Below are 6,752 nucleotides of genomic sequence, written 5' to 3'. Positions count from 1 at the left end.
GTATCATTTCTTGAGCTTCCAATGTTTTCCGTCTGCATTCACTCCCCTGGTGATCTCATCTAACCTCATGGTTTGAAATGCCATTTATATGTTGATGACTCACAAATATATTACTCCATCCCTGATCCATTATTTCCTGAACTACATGCTCTGTTATCCTACTGCCTAATCAAGTCTTTACTTGGATGGCCAATAAGAATGTGAAATTTAACATATATGCATATTATATCTCTAGCTCTATCTATCTATTTATATAGCTAGCTATGTATCCATCTATCATCAACCTATTTAATTTGTTCCCCACTGCAGTAAATGTCAACCCCATACTTCCAATAGATCAAGGCATAAACCCTGGAGTTGAAGTTATCCTCCCTTCATCTCTTTCTCTCATACTCCAAATTCAACTCAGCAGCAAATTTTGATGGATATCCCTTTAAAGTATGTCCAGAAACCTATTGCTTTTTATCACTCCCAGCACTACCACTCTAGACTACCTGGGTCTACTGGTTTACCCGGATTAGCTTAACATATATCCTTGTTTTTTGGCTTTGCTCCCCTACATTTTATTTTCAGTAAAGATACTAGAGTAACACTTTTTAAAAGTACATCAGATTAGGTCACTCATCTATTCAAAACCTACAAATGGCCTTTTATTTCACACAAAGTAAAAATCAAAGCCCTTACAGTGGCTTAGAAAGCCTTAAATGATATGTTCCCACCCATCCTACTCTTCCTCTCTCAACTCATGCTCTGTGATTCTCTGTGTGGCTAACTCCACTCTAGCATGTTGGCTCCTCTTGGCTGTTCTTTGATATTTCAGAGCTTTATGCTTGCTATTTCCTCTGCTCAAAATATTCCTTCCCTGGATCCCTCAAATCCTTCAATTCTTTGATTAAAATGTTCCCTTCTCTGTGAGGCCTTTCCTGACCATCCTATTTTAAATTGCAACCTCACCCTCCCAGAATTACCCAACACTATTTCCTCCTTTATTTTCTCATTTTTATTACTAATACTTACAAGTATCTAACATACCATATTTTACTCATTTTGATATATATGACTCCCCACCATGTATAGAACTCTATGACGTCGAGAATTTTTATCTCTTTCATTCAAAGCTGTGCCCCAGTTCTACAGTAGTGTGTGGCAAATCCAGAATAGATCTCTAAAATACATATTTTTTGAATGAATGCATGAATGAATTACAAACATATCATTTCATATTGAGTAGCCTGAAATATTCACTTAATGGTTGAGGATCCAACAACCACAGTACTCAATGATCTTCAAGATCATCCAGTCCAAAGCTTCTCCCTCTACAGATGAGAAGGCTGAGATATAAGGCAGACTTGGGCCTCCTGTCTCTCACTCTGGGTGCTTCCCATGAAAGGGTCTATCTACATGGCCTCTGTCCAGAACTCTTTCATACTCTGCAGTTCCATCAGACCCAGCTGTAGAGACTACCCATTTTCTTCAGGAACATTTTGCTGCTATTTTGTGCCAATAATGACTATGACAGTGTTGATGATAATAGCACCAGCTAACGTTTATTGAATGTTTACTATTCATCACTCATTGTCTTATGACTTTCTCATACACAATCTCATTTGCTTCTTACAGACAGCAAGTCTAGAAGGTAACTACTGTCATTAATCCCATTTTATAGATGAAAATAAGACTTAGCAAGATTAAGCATATGAAAGAATTCATACAGCTAATTAGCAGCAGTTTAGTTATGATCTGAGGTCTACCGAACTACAGAACTCAAGATATGAGACTCTACCCTGTACTGTCTTCCTCAAGCCTCTGCATCTAAGGCAGCTGGTCCTAGCTTGAGGCAGATCCTCCCTTGGTGGCCCTGGTAATGGCCACTATGAGGAATAGGAGGCATCAATGAAGCACCCCAAATGATGAATATTTTCCTTTAGGTTATATGGGCAAGGCTCATATCCAATGACAAGAATAAAAATGACTGCAATGGCTTATTTAAAGTTATATATCAGTATCTAAACCATAACAGAATGAAATGTTTCGAAATTTTCAAAAGTAGCCTCTATTTCAGGTCCTGATACTTGTCAAGGCATTTAGAAGGAAAATTTGGATTCACTGAAACTCTTGATGCAAATGTATATTGTCCTCTGGTTCATAAACAAAACAAAACAAAAAAATAGCTACACATAATCCTTTAAAAGTGTTTGCCTGCTGGAATTGGCCAATAAAGCAATTTTTAGAAAATGCATAGTGAATTTAACCCCCCCTTCATAAAATACTTTATAAGTATATTCATGGGCAAAACATGTACTCACATCCCTTGAAGCAAACTCTAGTAGTTTTGGTTTAAATTCTATTTCCAATACTTATTATATTTAGGCATGAGGGATGAATTTTAGCCATGACAGGCCTTCATTTATCCATTTTTAAATGGGGTTAATACCACCTCTTTCATGTGTTTTGAAGACTGAATGATGTTATATGTAAAAGTGCCTTTCACAGTACCTGACATATAATAAGTTCTCAACAAAGGTTAGCTTGCAATTAGGGTCTATAAATACATACATTATTTGGCAAACTGTAATGACATGTTATCATTTATTAAAGGAGTTTCAAGGGAACTTCTGAAAGTATTTTACCAACCTTTCATTTCAGAGATAGCAAGCCTTATTAAAATGGACTCTCATAAATCTTTTGGGTTCTTTAACTGTAAAGCTTAGAATTAAGGTAGTGTAGTTCTGGGTAGTGATGTCCCCAATACATCATTATCAGAACCTAAAAATTATTCCCCATGAATGACCACTGAGCATGTGTACAGTTGCCAACCCCACATTCAGATCTTGGAGCAAATTACAAACTCAAAGAGTTTCATAAAGGAGAACAGTGTACTCAGAGAGAGAAACATCTAATTATATGATGTGGTCGCTTTGTAAAATGTTAACTTTTCTAAGCTGACGTACGTTTCCCAAGAATCCCTTTCCTATATGTTTCTGATTGGTAAGGGCACACAAAAGAGGGATTCAGATGTCATCAACACTCCCTGAAAAAACCTCCCCAGAGGTTGGGCAAATAAAAGGATAAATCCCATGGGCTTAGAACCCTAGGGCACAGCAGAGACTGGAGAAGGACTCCACAAATACTGAATCCAAGAAAAAAATGTATCAAGTAGGAAACTTCCATCCTGGGCTGCTGGTCCTTGGCCCACCCCCTCACTTGGTCCCACACAGCTTGGAAGTTGCTCAGAGGCAGGGGTCAGGATCTCTCTTACCTGGCACTGGGATCACAGACTACAGAGGCACTCACCCAGTGAGTTAGAACCCGACACATATCCAGGCACAGGGACCCAAGTCCACAGAACCCAGGGAGGAACACAAGCTGCTGAGGAGTGCTGCACACAAAAGGGACCCCGAAGGTTGGGGGGAGAGAGACCACAATAGAAATGTGCCTGGAAAGGGGTGCACTCAATCAATCAGTTTCTATTGACTGGACAACCTAAATACAAAACGGACTTTTCTGGAGTGATCCACCTTTCTTGATAGATCCCACCTGGCTCCTGGGGCAGGCTACTCTAATGGGAAAGAAATCAAAAGCAGAAAAGGCCCACAGAGAAATAAGAAAAGGGCGAGGGGTTAAACTGAGCTTCTCTAAGACAGGAGGGTTCCCAGAACTAAAAAGTATAAGGAAAAGGAGGTACTGATGAGGGAGAGAATTTAAAGAGGGAAGTTTATAGTCCTAAATGCTTACATTAAAAAAGAAGAAAACTAAAATTAAAGAACTAACTGCATACCTGGAGGAACTAGAGAAAGAACATGAAACTAATCCCAATAAAAGCAGAAGGAAAGAAGTAACAAAGATTACAGTAGAAATAAATGAAACTGAAAATTAAAAAAAAAAAACGATAGAATTAACAAAACTAAAAATTGGTTCCTTGTAAAGATGAATAAAATTAACAAACCCCTAGCTAGACTGACAAAGGAAAAAAGAGAGAAGATGCAAATAAATAAAATCAGAATTGAGAGGGAAGGGGGCATTAATAGTGACCCAACAGAAATAAAAAGGATCAGTAAGAGGATACTATAAACAACTTTATGTAAACAAATTAGACAATCTAGATGAAATGGACAAATTTCTAGAAACACACAAACAACTTTCACTGACACTAGAAGAGGTATTAAATGACAACAGAACAATTACAAGTAAAGATATTAAATCAGTCATCAAAAACCTTCCAACAAAGTAAGCCCAGGACCAGATGGTTTCACAGGTGAATTCTACCAATCATTCCAAGAAGATTCAATACCAATTCTGCTCAAACTCTTCCAAAAAATTGAAGAGGAGGGAACACTACCCAATTCACTCTATGAGGTCAACATTACCCTAATACCAAATCCAAATAATTACACTAAATGAAAAGAAAATTACAGACCAGTTTCTCTTGTGAATATAGATGCAAAAACCCTCAATAAAATACTTGCAAATCAAATCCAGCAGCACAATAAAAGGATTATATGCCATGATCAAGTGGGTTTTATCCCAGTTAAGTGAGAGTGGTTCAACAAAAGAAAATCAATTAATGTAATACACTACATAAAGAAAAAGAAGGGGAAAAACCCTCAATTGATGCAAAAAATTATTTGACAAAATCCAGCATCCTTTCTTGATAAAAACACTTAGAAAAATAGAAATAGAAGGAAACTTACTTTCTCAACATAATAAAGGGCAAAGCTAAAAGCCCACAGCTGACATTGTACTCAGTGATGGAAGACTGAAAGCTTTCCCTCTAAAATCTGTAACAAGACAAAGATACCCACTGTCACTACTGTTATTTAACATTATATTGGAAGTTCTACCCAGGGTAGTTAGGCAAGAAGAAACAAAAGGCATCGAAATTGGAAAAGAAGAAGTAAAGCTTTCACTATTTTCAGATGACATGATCCTATATAAAGTCCCAAAAAATCCACAACAAAGCTAGTAGAGTTAATAAATGAATTCATCAAAGTGGTAGGATACAAGACCAACATGGAAAAATCAGTAGTGTTTCTTTACACTAGTAATAAGCAATCTGGGGAGGAAATCAAGAAAAAAATTCCATTTACAATAGCAACTAAAAGAATCAAATATCTAGAATTAAATATCTATGATCAAATATCTAGGAATAAATTTAACCAAGAATGTAAAGGACTTGTACACAGAAAACTATAAAATGTTGCTAATAGCAAAGAAGACCTAAATAAATGGAAAACCATTCTGTGTTCATGGATTTGAGGGTAGTGAGTTAATCTGCAGAGTTGGCTTAGAGAGAGAGGCCACATCTGGGCAACAAAAGAGGTTTTCTGGGGGTGATTCTTAGGCATAGTTATAAGTAGGCTTACCTTCACCTTTGAAGAGAGAAGTGTCCCAGAAATGGAAAAGCCAATCATAAAATTTACTTGGAAGGTTAAAGGGCCCCCAATAACCAAAAACATCTTGAAAAAAAAAGAACTAAATTGCAGGACTCACACTCCTGACTTTAAAGCTTCAGTGGTCAAAACAGCACAGAACTGGCACAATGATAGATACCAACCAATGGAATTGAATTGAGAGTTCAGAAATAGACCCTCCACCTATGGCCAATTGATTTTTGTCAATGCTGCCAAGTCCACTCAATTGGGAAGGAATAGTCTCTTCAACAAATGGTGCTGGGAGAACTGGATATTCATATCCAAAAGAATGAAAGAGGACCCCTATCACACACATATACAACAATTAACTCAAAATTAATCAAAGACCTAAATATAAGAACCAGGACTATAAAACTACTAGTAGAAAATGTAGGGAAGCATCTTTAGAATTTTGTGTTAGGCAATGGTTTCTTAGACTTTATACCCAAAACATAAGCAATGAAAGGAGATAAATGATACTTCCTCAAAATTAAAAATTCTTGTGCATCAAAAGACTTTGTCAGGAATGTAAAAAGACAGAATACTCAATGGGAGAAAATATTTGGAGAAAACATATCTGACAATGTTCTAACATCCAGAATATATAAAGAAATCCTACAATTCAACAATAAAAAGACAAACAACCCAATTAAAAACTGGGCAAAAGACTTGAATAGACATTTCTCCAAGGTGGATATACAGATGGCTAAAAAGAATATGAAAATATGCTCAACATCACTAGCTATTAGGGAAATGCAAATCAAAACCACAAAGAGATAGTTTACACCCACTAGAATGACCACTATTAAAAAAAACAAAAAACTACCAGTGTCAGAGAGAATGTGGAGAAATAGGGACACTCATTCATTGCTGGTGGGAATGTAAAATGATGCAGCCACTGTGGAAGACAGTTTGGCAGTTCCTCAGGAAGCTAAGTGTAGAAGTACCATATGACCTGGCAATCCCACTATTAGGTGTACACCCAGAAGAATTGAAATCAAGGATTTGAACAACTGCCAAAAGATAGAAACAATACAAGTGTCCATCAACCAATGAATGGATAAACAAAATGTGATATATACATACAATGGAATATTATTTAGCTGTAAAAGGAATGAAGTTCTCATGCATGTGTCAGCATTGACGAACCTTGAGAACATTTTACTGATTGAAATAACCAGATACCAAAGGACAAATATTGCATGATCTCAATGATATGAACTAATCATAATAAGCAAACTCATAGAGTTAGAGGCTAGAAGATAAGTTGGTTACCTGGAGATAGATTGGTGTTAGAGAATGGGGAATGGATGCTTAATTTGTACAGAATTTCTTTTCAGG

The sequence above is a fragment of the Choloepus didactylus genome, chromosome 6 (assembly GCF_015220235.1).
Source record: "Choloepus didactylus isolate mChoDid1 chromosome 6, mChoDid1.pri, whole genome shotgun sequence".
NCBI lineage: Eukaryota > Metazoa > Chordata > Mammalia > Pilosa > Megalonychidae > Choloepus > Choloepus didactylus.
The sequence above is the reverse complement of the archived record's forward strand: the minus strand, read 5'-3'. Positions refer to the sequence as shown.